This window comes from Sus scrofa, chromosome 13 (assembly GCF_054392235.1).
Source record: "Sus scrofa isolate SSC_HxYL_T2T_F1_AM1 chromosome 13, Sscrofa_HxYL_maternal_Yorkshire_Landrace_v2.0, whole genome shotgun sequence".
NCBI classification, from domain to species: Eukaryota; Metazoa; Chordata; class Mammalia; order Artiodactyla; family Suidae; genus Sus; species Sus scrofa.
The window spans coordinates 63529071-63544363 of NC_139395.1; the positions used below are offsets into that span (position 1 = coordinate 63529071).

General features: G+C 38.0%; 1 protein-coding gene across 6 annotated transcripts in view; it reads right to left on the minus strand.

Moving 5' to 3' along the window:
- Positions 1-15293, minus strand: part of SUCLG2 (succinate-CoA ligase GDP-forming subunit beta) — a 929415-nt gene that overhangs the window by 530408 nt on the left and 383714 nt on the right. The window lies entirely within an intron of this gene.

Below are 15293 nucleotides of genomic sequence, written 5' to 3' on the forward strand. Positions count from 1 at the left end.
ATTTCTAGATGAAAAAGACATAAGCATCAGCACACAAATATCCACATTTATACAGAAATTACTAACAGCAATCATGGCTACAAAGAAGGTGGGACCGCATCATGTTTCAGATGATGACTGTGACTGGGGACTAGTTTTAGCTCTGAGCTCCCTGGCAGGCAAAGCAAAATAAGAAATAGATACCATTTTCTAATTAAAAGAATCAAAGTAGTTCATAAGGAAAGAACATGGGGCACTAAGATCTAGTAATAATGACCCAAAGGAAAGGCTTATGTGACTTCTCCATTTGTGAAGTTAAACAAATCTGATGTCACTCCATTGAACCACTGTGATTCTGACAAAATGAAATCTTTTCCCCTATCTTCCCACCCCCCCATCTATACAGGCTTTTTACTTGATTTTGTTAACCCTTTTGACTAGAAATTGAATCTCTGATGAGATTGTCTTGGAGGTCAATTGCAAATTAGTGAGATTATGGCCCTACCTCCACGCTCTTAACCATGCCACCTCCCTTTTACACAAATATCTTGCCTCATTTAATATAGAAACCTTGATACTGCTTCCTAAAAATTGCCTCAAAGATCACCTAGTTATTCTAGCATTAGAGATCCAAAGATGGGTCAAGAATGACAGTACCATACTAATCAGAGGAAGTACAGGACTAATGTAGCAAACTACATTTTCTAGGAAATTGCAAGTGTGATAACATAATTTTTCTAAATTTCAGATTATGCAAGGCTGAAGGAGATCATAAATTTATGCTACACTAAAGACCAATCAATTCTTTTCAAGTCAAGTCCAGCTCTCAAATATTTAACTTCATTTTCCACATAACTACCAAACTGTCATAGAGATTCAGTACTTCAACATCTAGACTTTTCTCTTGCATTCAAAAAGGCATAATAATCTTGGTAAGATTATTTACACTGATTTTTAGTTTGTAACTTGGGGAATGTATTCATGTTCCATGTAAGTATTCTTAATTCTTCTGCAATACTAGCCCAGGAATATTATAACTCAAAAGATTCCTGTACCACTTGCTTAGCTTAAATTACATCCACTGTCATGCCTTTAATTTCTGATTTCTATCATTAACCTTTGGGGTTTCTATCTTGTAATTTTTTTTTTTTTTTTTTTTTTTTTTTTTTTTTTTTTTGGTCTTTTTGCTATTTCTTTGGGCCGCTGCCGCAGCACATGGAGGTTCCCAGGCTAGGGGTCGAATTGGAGCTGTAGCCCCTGGCCTATGCCAGAGCCACAGCAACGCGGGATCCGAGCCGCATCTGCAACCTACACCACAGCTCACGGCAACGCCGGATCATTAACCCACTGAGCAAGGGCAGGGACCGAACCTGCAACCTCATGGTTCCTAGTCAGATTCGTTAACCACTGCGCCGCGACGGGAACTCCTATTTTATAATCTTTAATCTCTGGGTTTCAAAGTCTGTCTTTGGAAAGGCAGACCTTCTCAGCTACTATAAATGGACAGTTTTTATATTTTAATTTGAAACCACTGGAAAACCAACTATATCCAGGAGAAAAGGCACCTGACCCATATTTGATTCCTGGCACTTTCCTTTACTTATAAAATATACTCAAATTTCTTAGCCTTTCTTTCCAAATGTAAAAAGTGAATGTAACAGCAATAATGCCTATCCATTAAGATGGATTTGAAGATTAAGTATGCATATATGACCAAGTTTGTCAACCACAAATTTATATTCACTTCTTGTTCACTGTTATTATTAGGCCAATGTTGTTTTCTGAAGATAAACACAGAAAGTCAAAATGATGATAGGAAACATTATGGAATGCTTACTATGTGCTAGGCTTTCTACTAAGCACTTTAAATATATGAACTCATCTGAATCTCGCAGCAACTCCAAGGTGGTATTACTATGATTTTCATTTTTAAAATAAGGTATACCTGAGGTTTAAGAGAATAATAAACTTGTCCAAGGTCCCATCATCAGTAAATGACATAGCTGGGACTTAATCCAAGTATTAAATACATTGGTTCTTAAGCATTTTACTGTATGTCCTGAGCATACAGCTGTGGTAAGAACTCTATGTCAGCATATTAATAAATGTTATATACACATAGAAAGGAGAGTTTAGGGAACACTAGGTAAAACAAAATTATATGCGGTTCTTGACTGTATGACTTGGAGCCTTAAATCTGCACTGTGAATCTCTAAGAATGAACAACGGTGGGCAGCACTTCCCAAGACAAAATTGAATCAAAAGGTCTTTCTTAATGAGCATCTCAAAGGACCAGTATTCCATGGAACACATTTTGACAAGTGCTGACATATAAGGTAAGAAATAAGTAGTAATGCCATACCATTTAAGGGCTTGCAAAACAATTCTCTGAAACAGGGGAGATAAATATACACAAACTCCATTTACAATGACCCCCAGTTTATATACCACCTGACACATTAAGTGGATTGCCCAAAGTAAAAAAATGTGTTGCTACCCTCTTCTAAAAATGCTTGTATAAAGGATGCTTTTGATTTCAAGGAGCTATAAGGGATAGATATTTTTTTTTTCCTCCTGAGGATGGTCTCTGAGGCTGACATTTGGAAAAGAAAGATGCACAAGAATGAACTGAGCTTTCACACATCTTCTTGGTGGGAGATACTAGAGATCATGCCAGGGCAGGACTGAGGGAGCTCCAGGAACCAGTTGTCTGCAAATGATTAATGACAACAAGATGACCCATTCACCCTTTCCAGGCACTTCTCTACCAGAGCATCTGGAATTACCTCTAGAGCATATGGAGAGGGAATGAGACTGGTTCCAAATCACTCAGAGTCTATGATAACTTCATAGAGACCCCTGCCTACCACTCATGCACCACCCCTCCCCTGACACATAAATCAATCTTTGCTTAGTGAATTCATTACTTTCTGTTATAATATCAACTCACCATCACTCCCAACTCCCCTTGCCCCCAGTACACACACTCCTAAACTGTATTCCCAACAAGGGAGAAATCATGGTCCAGCTGCTACTAGCTTAATACAGAAACTAAAATGAAATCGCTTAAAAATGGGATCTGGTCAGCTTCATTGAGTTGTGGATCAAAGGAGAAAGTTACGGTGAATAATAATTGACTCACTTTGTAGAACCCCATAAGCCTTTACAGACCACACTGGATTGGTTCACCAGGCTCTCAGCACTAGCCCTACACTATCACTCAACCACATTCCACAATATGTGCCCAACATGTATGTTCATGGTAAATCCACAAATATGTTAGGATATTACAACTGGAATGAGATTAGAATATCAAAAGTCTGGAAGTCCATATGACATGGATGGTGAGACTATCTTTATCTGCATTTTGACTATATAATGCCATTCCTCTGAGTGATTTGGACAATTAAAAGAGAGATTTTATTGTTCTTATCCTTATTTCTTCCTTCTATTTTCTTAACAATCCAAGTATCTCTTTCCTGGAATTCAGTTCACCTCACTTCACTCTTTGACCCCCTCCTTACCCAAAACAGTTTACTGCTTTCCCCTTATATTTTAAGCTTTTTAAGAACAAGAAAAGAGATCTAATAGCTGGAGTTCTAACTCTCAAAACAAACACTTTGCATTTAGCATTAACATGGCTGAAAAAACTGCTTCTCCCTGCATGGTGCTTCCTCACATGGACGCAAATTGGATCCATGTGAGGAATGGAATCCATGGATGGAATCCATGAATCCTTTCCTTGCAGTACCTTGTAGGAGATCAATGGCATCTGTAATATAACATCTGTGCCCTCATGCTATTGAGTTTCTTCAGGCAAAATGCCTTGAGATTGAACAAGAGCTGGAAGAATACTATGAACCAATGGTTTTCTGAATCTACTGAGGAATCTGTGGGGCACATTACTTCACAGGTTGAAATAAAGACTGATTCCATGGTGGAAATAAAATCTTTAGTCTTTTCAGAAGGATTATAGAAGTGGCATGTAGAAATAGTAAAATAGGTGGATTGGAATGGATCTTTTTGGTTAACCCTGGGGTTAGTTGGGTCCTCTGGAAAGGAGATGTAAAGAATGTGTTACGAGGGCAGAAGGTTGATTGGAAAGTAACATTTGTGAAAGGAAAAGGGAGGAGGCAGAATAAGGCAGGGCAGATCTTCAGACTCGATATAGATCTGGCAGCCCTACAAGACTGTGCAGAGCATAAATTGCCCTTTAGAGGAGTCTTCCACTGGGCAGTAAATGTTAAGCTCTGGTACTGCTGTGCTGCTCAGTCATGGGTTGGGGCTAACCTGGAAAGAGCTTGATCTTGGCTCAAAAGCTAGAGTCCACTGAAGGAGGTAACAGCTAGTGGCTATCAACTAACCACATATCTTACAGCTAAGCAAGAAGTCCTTTCCGGAAGGGGATCTGAATTACACATGTCTGTTCTGACTCCAACGTGCATACCATCTCTTCCTCATTGTGGAGCAGATATATGATTTGAGTAAATACAGCAGAGACTCTGACTGTGAACTCTCTACATTAGAACGCTCACTGAGGCAAGCTGCTAAAAAAAAAGAGCAAAGACACACAACCCATCAAAAGCACATTAAATTTGGCCACAAAAACATTAGTGGCAAAAGGCATTATGAATAGAATCTTTTAGAACTGAGCCTATTTGTAAGTCAAGAGGCTTTCTAGATATAGCCTATGGATTCCAACAACATATTAAATCATTACCAATAATTAATGATTTATGGGAAAGTTACTGAGAGATAACTGCCACCCTGGAGAACCAAGATCAGGAAATGGGATGCACAGCACATAAGTTGTATTGGTGAGAAAAGAGGTTCTAGGCAGAAAGTGGGAAGCACCATCATAATAAAAAATGTTATCACATCTCTTTTAGTCACTAGTAAATCAAGCAGACAAAATAATTAAAAACATATAAAAGATTTGAGCACAATTTCAAGTTTTAATTTATACTGATGTATATTAGACACTAAACTTACAGAAACAGCTTCAAAAACAAAGACCAGAGAAAACTAAATGTAGAAATCTTCAGATTGTCTACCTTTCTCCTCCCTCTATGGTTTCTATTAACACAGCTGTCCTGTCCTCAGAGGCTTGCTGCAGCCATAGCACACATGTGCCTTGAGGTCCACACACCAGATATGCTCATAATCTCCACGCCCTACTCATGACACTGACTCCAGCACTCTCTGTCCTTGGGCAGTGGTGACTGTATCCGCACATCATGGCCATTGCGTGCCTTGCCCAGTGGCTCAGGCAACTAGATTCGTAGGGCATAAACTACTTGACATTCGTGGATACAGCATTTGCAGGTCTGATTACATGTGAGTGCTGCAAAGCTCTCGAGAATGTAGGTAAATGTGATTTTCCTGAAACCTGATATTCTCAGGGTCTGACTCAGGTACACTGAGCTTGTAGGTGAATTCAGCACACAGCCCAGCAGCCACCTGCCCACTAGTCTTCTTTTCTACTTACCAGAGTTTGTAATGTCTCTTTCTTTAGGAGCCTGAGGGGGTTGACTTACATTTTCAACTCCCTCAAGCTTCTAAAGAAAGAGTCTAAGTTACTGCATTTTATGGGAGAAAATTTATGTTCTAAGAGTACTTCAAATTGGGGTATTTTCAAAAATTTCTCTTAGAAATGTTGATGAATCTGATTTTTTTAAAAAAAGTTTAATGTGATGACTATATTGAACTTTGCCTCTCACATGAAGAACATAACTTCTTTTTAAATATTCATGGACCATTTGTTAAAAATGGACCACATTCTAACTCACAAGTCACAAAAACAAAAATTAAAAAACCCACAAATATTAGAATTAGTATTCCATAGAACACATGCTCTTAAGTAACACTTATTTAACAAAAAGTATCCCCAAAAAACCATTAATAAGAATATTAGTCAGCATCCCAACAGGAAACATATGGTTGATTCAAATAAGGATAAGCCAAGGAGGGTTTAATGAAGGAGATATTTAAAAGATGTGAGCAGAAGGAGAGAAACCACAAGGAATAGTGCAGTACCCCAGGGTTAATAAGAGTGGAATGATTACCATCCCCAGGTCTGATGAGGTAAGATGCATGTAAAGCAATCTGAGCTTTGAGAAAGAAGTCCTATGAAAGAGGCACCTTCCAAAGAGACATGACCTTAGCTTGGGGGTATTGCCATCCTGAGGTAGGAATACTGACTCTAATTCCTAGAACATTTGCAGTCACCTCTACTGAACCACAACACACCATAGACAATGCTGACTCTTTAGTAGGCTAGAAAGTAATAATCCTCTTTATTGCCTTCTCAGGAGACCCAGCCAGACAATACGGAGGTGATCTCATGTATTTTCCTCTTTTCAGAAGGGAGAGAGGCCCCTTCTGCCAGCCATCTGGCATGTCAGATAAGGACAGTCCAAGAGAACAGTGCCCATATTAAGATGGCTGCCACAGTCTACTGGCCAGCTGCCTTACGGACAGGAAGATGGCCTTAGGGTTTAGGGGAAATGCTTGGCTTTGGATTCTTTTTCACTGAGATTGGTCTGGCCAAACCGTGATCTGAAAACTCTCCATCTTCATCTGAAAAAAACTTCTTCAGGCCTTTCCAGTGGTTTCACTAACTCAAGCTACATTATCAAACTCTCACCTCCATTTTCAAACCTTTGGATGCATCCAGGTTGCATGATGATGCCTTATAGTAGCCTTTCACCCGTAATACAGAACTTTCTTTAAAATTACAATAAACTTTTGTAACAAGTCATCACCAAGCATTCTTACGACACCACTGCTTCCACTCCATGCAGTCATCAATTACATCTAGCAACCACACAGGCAGTCTCCCATAATTCCTGGAGTGTGGCAGCTTGGAACTTTCCCTACTAATTCATTTTGCATTAGTGCTTAGCAGCAAGAAATCTTGACTCCTGGCACAGAGAAGTAAATTATTCTTGGAGTACTATACTTAGATGCTTTGAGTTTAATTACCTTGTAATTTCCCAGTCATGTTATTACCATGAAGTTACATGATTTTGCAAATTTATTTACAGCCTATAAAAAGAAAATGACTTTGGAAATGAATGTTGCTAAATTGGTCCCTTGTAAGTAGCTCTTTTGTTGTTGCTGAAAAAAATAAAAAAATAAAAATCTTTCCTACCTGAAAATGTAAGCTGCTCAAATGCCTACTGTATTAAAAGTCAAGAATCCAAAACTTGAGTTAAAAATATAAGGTCACTTAAAAAGGAGTGAGGAATCTTTAAATAAGATACTCAAAGTAAAGGAGTCAGCTATAAGAAGAACAATCATATCAGGGCCAGGAATGTGGTCAATTTGGAAATATTGGCAATATTTAGGATCCAAGGTCAGAAGCTTGAATACAAACAATTCATAAATTTCATTCAATTTACAGACTTTACAAAGGTCTGGGATAGCATGAATATTGCACTTGGTAGACACTATTCTATTTTGCCCATAGTATATTTATATAGCCTAAGAGAATTAAGTGAGTTTGTCTCTAGAGGAAGTCAAGACTGTCCTTTTTTCACCCCAACCTGATCCCTACCTCTCTAGGATCAGTAGCAAGAGACTTGACCTCCAAAGAAAGGAAGATTTGCTGAAACTTTAGGACACTGATAGACTGACTTTCAGAGGGGATAAACTCTCATATTATATGTAAATATGGTCTCACTTCTCTTTCTTCCCTATATCCCAAAGAGATGGTGAGAGTCTAGGGCAATTCCTGCAGGGGTGGAATCTCTGTCTCTTCTTAGGAGCTGTCTTTCTTTCCTGTTAGGTAGTTTTGGGAGGGAACATAGGCCAGCTTGGTCCAGCACTGTTGCCCATTGCTGGTAGACAGCAAGCATTTCTTACCTTACGGGGACTGGACCAGAGTCCTGTGTTTGAGCCTTTGGCACATGGGGTGCCAAAGCAGAGTTATCCTGCTTTCTCTGTGGCTGATTGGTCTTAGCAGCTTTGGAAAAGTGAAACTTCAATTTGGCTAAGTATCTTACTGGACTTTGCCTTGGGGTTTAGGTTCAACCATAATGACACTAGGCACCCTGTCAATAATAACTGTTCCTGAGAATATACCTCTCATGAGGACCTCATGGGGGAAATGTGTGGCTGACACAACACAGGATATGTATGCTCCTGGGGTCCTTGCCCATGGGAACAACATTCAACAAACTAGACTTATCCCAAAGTCCAACAGCCGCTCATTGGTAAATGATCAATTCCTAGGAAGATGTGCCTTATTTTTCTCAATCTGTATTCTCTCTCTAGGCACATTTTTCTCTTTCTTTGCCTTTCAATCTCGGTCTTTTTCTTTTCTCCACTTATTCCCCCAGAACTCAAACACTACTTTTTCCCCATCCTGGCTACTCTTTATCACCTTTAACTTTCAGCCTCTACACAGCTGCTAATCATCCTACAAGCTTCTCTCCTCCCAAATAATATCAGGGAATACTCAAACTGAACATTTTACTGCCCATCTGAGAGCAAAGAAAAAGGATGTGCTAACATGTAAACAAAATGGGTTCATCGTCAACCAACAATTGATTATTCTGACACTATTTTCCAACTGAAATGTCTAAAAGGAGCATTTTCAAATTTTAAATGATATTCTAAGAGTACAAATCCTACTCTTAAGTGACATTACGTGCTAAAAAAAGTTCCTAAATGTATGAAAAATGACATTGCAGGATTCAAGTGTTGCCAAACAATAATTTCAAATAAATAAGTATTTTACCCATATTGCTCTATTTACTGTTTGCCTACATTCCAGAAACTGCAAGTAATCAGTGCAAATATTAAATTCTGGAACCAAAAAGGCATGACATATTTAGCATCTTGAATGTTTTAAAAGTTAAACCAGCTGGTGGCGGTTTGGTAAACTGAAGCTCTATCCCAACTCACTAAAAATCCGTAATATTGCACTGCACTCAAGGCAAAATAGCGTCATGTGATTTGAGGCTACAGGCAGTCATTATCTAATTCTTGTTGCCCTTCAGGCTAGAATTTTATTTGGAGGGACTAAGTTTGATACATGGCTGACTATATAGATTTTGTAATTTCTGCATTTCTGAAAACTGATTTCTATAAGGTTATGTTTTGCTAAAAAATATTGTAAATTCATTGTATAGTAATTGTTGTTACTAAGGACCTAAGATGTGGATGCCAAATTTAAATATGGAACAATAGAAATTATGATGAGATGGTGTTCCTCAAGGATTAGGAGGTAGCATCCCTGCAGCCAGAAAAGCTACCATGATAGTGAGTAAGCTATAGACCCTCCCATAGAGTTGGGCCCCCTCTAAGGGATATATATGTGAAAGCATTATGCTATATGAAATTTTACATTTCTATAAAGTATTATGGGAATACAGAGGAGAAGTAGCTAATTTTGCCTTGTTAGTTGAATGATAGGCATGAAATGGTATTAATGATTCATGAAAGACTTCAGAGAGGAGGTGATATTGAGGCTGAGTCTTAAGATATGGATTGAAGAATGCCAAGTAAAGATTAAGGAAAAGAAACATGTACCACATGTATCAAACAAGGGGACTTTAGAAAAAGGCATATACAAAAAGTTGGAGTAAGTGCTAGAAAGATCTGTAAACGTTACTTGTTCATGGTCCCTTCTGGAAAGGATATCATATGCTCAGCCCCTGGAAGCCCCTATGTACTTGCTAATCACTGTGAATGCTAATTAGATCAAAGAGGAATACCTTACCCAACATACAGTCGTTAAGTAACCAATCAGACTGTCTAACAGACCAGAGATAGTTCAGATGGAAAGTTGGGACATGTAAACTAACAGACCAGAGATAGTTCAGATGGAAAGTTGGGACATGGACAGCCATATTGTGCCACCTGTGGTGATTATAAGAGACCATCTGTAGGCAAGAAAGCAGAGACAGCTAGTCCACACATAAATAAGAATGGACAGATTCAGACAAAAAGGGAATGATGAAAGAACTATATGCAATTTTTCCTGTCTTTTTATATTTTTTAGTCAAAATATACCCAATTATACTAGCAAGGGTTGGCCAGCAGTAGTCCTTGGGACAGTCTGGTCTAGGGTCTTTTTCTGGACAACTTTAACTAAAAGTTCTTTTTACAATTTTAAAGATCACAAGGGAGAAGGAGTAGAGAGATCAACTACCCAAATGATCTGCAAAACTTTTATAGAAAACCTTTGCCAATCCCTGCATCAAATCTTAGAAGCTTTCAACAAGAAAAGTTCATTCCTCACTCATGCTGCCCATCACCTTGGAACTTAACTTTGAGCCCTGTTGCTAGGAAAGGAGACTGACAGCAGGCACTGCACTAAACATTGGCAAACACTGTGACAGGGGGAAAGAATTCCATAAAGTCTTGCACCAGGGATTAGATGCTTTAGTCTGGAAGAGACCCACATCACAGCCTCACAAAGCACATTGGCCAGAACTAGTTACACACACACACCCGATACAAGGGGAAGTTCAATCCTACCATGTACCACAAAAGGAGAGCACCAGAAATACTTAAGCAAAAGCACTGAAGACAAAGAGAGGTGCCTGAAAATAGTTGTAACCACACAAGAACCACCTTTGAATTAGGTTTGGTTCCTTAGAATGACAAAAAGACTTGAATGGAGGGAAGTTGCTAGAGAGGAGCTATATAAAATTAGGCAGGAGTTAGATTAGGAATGGTCTTGAATGTCACGCCCAAGAGTTTGTAAGGGTTTTTTTGTGTGTGTTCAGTGGCAAGTCTTAATGGACTTCAATTACTAAGACAAGGGACCATTGTAGGTTCTAACCAAGGAGTTGTCTGATTAGATCAGGATATTAGAAATATCATTCTACTTACCACATGGGAATGTAGACTGGAAGATATATCGAATGGAGGACATTCAGGAAGCTATTGTAATGGACGAGGCATGAGGAGATGAGGATCAGCTGTGTGCAGAAGTGTGAGCAAAACAGCAAGACTGGGAAGGGGGAAACGCATAAGAAAGTAGGATTTATAGCATTTGTTGCCAAGGAAAGTGTGAGGCAATAAGGAGTAAGGAAGCCTGAGGCTTATAGCTTGGACAACAAAATGAGTATTAAAACTAAAAATTTAGATATAAAGGTGGAGGAGAAAATAGTTCAAGGGTCCTAAACTCCATGCATGGTCTCTGAAGATTCTGAGATTAACTTTTGAGCTGACAACTGGCTGCATTCCTCTTTCCTTGAACTTTTCCTTCTAGATAAGTAAGGAACAAACTTCAAAACTTCTGTTCAGATTGTGATTCTCTGGGACCGCTTATCCTGCTTCTTGATTGTTTAAGTACCAGATGTATTTCTAGATTTCTGCACTGCAAGTTACCATTTTGAAATGAATCAGGGCACACAACAGAGTTTATTTCCTCAACTTATATTGACCACTAGGCCCTCAGTTGCTTGTCATGAAATTGGGCATGTGACAATGGAAAAAGTTTACTTTGCTGCAGCTAAGCTCAAATTTTTGCACTAGAATAAACTGGAGATGGAGTTCAATGCTCAGCAGAAGCTAATTAAATAAGGTAATGTGTATGAGGCAGATGGAAATATAGATGATTGTTTTAAAGACAGATTGAATGAAGTTCATTTGGGATAAGCTAAAAATGCAGATTTATGCAATGAAAATCAGAGGAACAAGTCATGAGAGACAACAGAGCTCAGATTCCTGTGTAGAGACGGATGGCAACACAATGACATACCATTACTGTGGCAATTCTCATACTGCATTGAACTATGAACTACTAATGAAGGTCAAAATTCTGAACATAACATTTAATACTGAATATATATTATATATTATTATATATTGTATATGTTATACACAATATATAAATATTGAATATATTTAACATTGAATGTATTACTATAAGGTAATATCAATAAACCATGTGCTGTATATATTCTTTTGCTTCCAAACTTTGTGGCCCCTCTGTTTATAAGCTATAATAATCTTGATGTCTCTCAGATGTCACTTCCCTTTAGTGTCTGTACTGATCATTAGCCTGGTTGTGCTCAGATCCATTCCTGTATTTTGTTCCACTCTGCATCCCAGGAAGTGGAACACTGAAACTACAATTCCCAGGCTCCTTTGCTCACCAGTGTCTGGCTAGGTTCATCCAATGGGAGGCAATGTTAAAAGACTGGAGGGCAGGAAGAAAGGAGCAGCCAGGATATTTCTCCCCCCTGCTTGGCTTCAGGCAACATCTTGTCTCTCCAGTTTCTGCTAAGTACATATTCCTTCAGTGTTCCTCATTCCCTCTGGGAGACCCCTGCTTTAGCCCCAGTTCTCATTGAATTCTCTAGAATTCCAGCTTTCATCTCACCATCCCAAGCACAAAGTCTGCTAAGCCAGCTCCTCCTCCAAGGTTCCAACTCCTTCCAGGCATCTGTGACTCCTGAACTCTGAAAACACCATCTTCCCCACTGGGCCCTCCAGTTCTGGCTGGAGTAGCACTTTCTTGTACTTGTTAAACTCTGGGTTGGCTCATCTCTCTATTTACTCTCACCTCTTCCAACACTTCTGCAAATAGATCTCTATACATTTTTCTGTTTCATTATTACGATATATTTGAGAAATAAAACTATAATATATTTGCAGTCTTATGATGTGAAAATATCCTCACAATAGAATTTACTAACACCAGATGCCAATACTCATCTCTGTCTATTTGTTGCCTGGCAAGGGTTCTCTATATGGCCCATGAAGACAGGCCATAGTGTGAAAGACAGCTTCCAGGAGACAGCTAGAGTTACGAAGTGAGTCAGTTACAGGCATAAAGGGACAAGATTCTGAAGCCAGGATGTGGTGGGAATGAAAGTTTGCACTTGAGAGGATCTTTTGCTAAGTGGATATTTTAGAAGAAAAATGAAGAAAGGCCTAGGGTGGGCTATTTTTCCTCTTTGTGCCCCTCTTCATTCTGAGGGTACAAAGTCTCAAATAAGAGTGGAAAACCCATTAACATCCTATTCTCTATTATTTGGATGCCCCCTCTGATAATAAAATAGGAAAAAAAAGATGCATTAATAGATTAATAAATTATTGAGAACTATATCAGTGTGTAAACAGCATCCTTTAAAAGCAATCTCTTGATGACTTTTGTAGAACTGAGAAAGGAGCTTCTCTAACTTCAGTTAAACTGCCTGACTCTAAATATGTTTGATTTTTTTTCAGACAGGAGAGAGCAACATAGCGGCAGTGGCTCATGAGTCCAACAGGCCGGGTTTGTACCCTAGCTCTCTGCCTACTGGCAAATTTGGGCAAGTCGCTTAAACATCTGTGCCTTAGTTTTCTTAACTGTAAAGTGGGTATAACAGCACCTCCCCTTTGTATAGTTGTGACGATTAGTGAGATAAATTTTGTGAAGTATAATCAAAGTGCTCTTTGTAAAGTGAATGCACAATGAACAAGTATGATGTCCCAGATATGCCTCATCTTAAAAGACCTGAGAATAACTGAGACCAGGGAACACAGATCAAGGAACAGTCTCAATGACTCAAATTTCTCATTTATTTGCAAGACAATTATACAGTCCCACATGAAAAGTACTCTGGTTTCAGTGAAGTGAGTGCTGTGGTGAAAGTACACACATATTTAGAAACTAGACGTCAGTTTTAAATTATAGAATAATTATAGAATACTGAAAACCATTTACTTTAATGAAGGGTTTGATATTTGATTTATTTGCTTCAACTGGCAGCATTTGGTAAACTGAAGAACCTGAACCTTTCAAACTTTTAGTCCTTTGGAAGGACCTTCTTAAAAAGGAATAAGGCTTAAAAGAATAAAGAAAAAAGCCATATATGGAGAAAGTATTTGCAAAACATATATCTGATAAAGGCCTTGTATCTACATATGCAAATAACTCATAAATTCAACAGTAAGAAAACAAATAATCCAATTTAAAAATGAACAAAAGGTCTGAATATACATCTCACTGAAGAGTTATACCAATGGCAGCTAAGTAAGTGAAAACATTTTTAACATCATACATCATTAGGGAATTGTAAATTAAAGCTGTATTTAAATACCTCTATGTAACTATTAGAATGGCTAAAATTTAAAAAGCAAACTACTGACGACACCAAACGCTGGTGAGGCTGTGGAGCAATAGGAAGTCTCATTCATTGCTGGTACAAATGCAAAATAGTACAGATACTCTGGAAGAAAATTTGGCAGTGTCTTACAAAACTACACACATTTAGTGTGATCTAGCAATCACACTCTAAGGTATTCATCCAAATGGGTTGAAATTATATGTCCACACAAAAATCTGCATATGAATGTTTATACCAGCTTTATTTATCATTGTCAAAACCAAAACCAGAATCAACCAATATGTCCTTCAGCAGGTGAATAAATAAACAAATTGTGGTATATCCATACATTGGAATATTATACAGCAGTAAAAAGAAATGAGTTGTTAAGTCAAGAAGAGACATGCAGAAAATTTAAATGTGTGTTCTAAGTAAAAGAAATAACTATAGAGGAAATAAAAATAGCAGTTGCCAGGAGCTCAGGTGTGGAGGGGCTGGGATAAATAGGTGGAATAGGTTATTCTTACCTCAGTGAAATTATTCTGTATGAGCGTGTAATGGTGGATACATGACAATGCATTTGTCAAAATGTATGGAATGGTACAACACAGAACCTTAATGCAAACTGCAGCTTCTAGTTAATACTAATGTGTCAATACTAATTCATCAGTTGTAACAAATGCAGCACACAAATGCAAAATGTTACTGGGCAGGGGAGATATATGGAATTCTCTATATATTCTGCTCAATTTTCTTTTTTTCATTCATAATGATTTTTATTTTTTCCTTTACAGCTGGTTTACAGTGTTCTGTCAATTTTCTACTGTACAGAAAGTTGACCCAGTTACTTCTCTAAAGTCCATTTCACTTTAAAAAGTCACTAGGTGATTATAATCAATTAGTTATTTTTTTAAATAAGTAATTCTTGAAAAGTGTTACTTGCTGTATTTGGTGACAAAAATGTCAACAGTTAGTTCTAGTGATTGAGCTGAAAATAAATGCAGTATTTGCATATTATGAGGGAAATCATAATTTTGGAATCAGAAAAATCCTAGTTGTGCCATTTTGCAGGCTATAGGGCCTTAGACAGGTTAATTAAATATGCTGGGTTTATATTTTCCTAATACTCAATTAGAGCTAATAATATGAGACTCAGAGATTGTCATAAAAATTAAACTAGAGAATATATAAAATGTTATAAGCCTTATGACTGGCTAATAAATGGCAGAGATAATGGTGATAAAAATGATGCCTAGATAG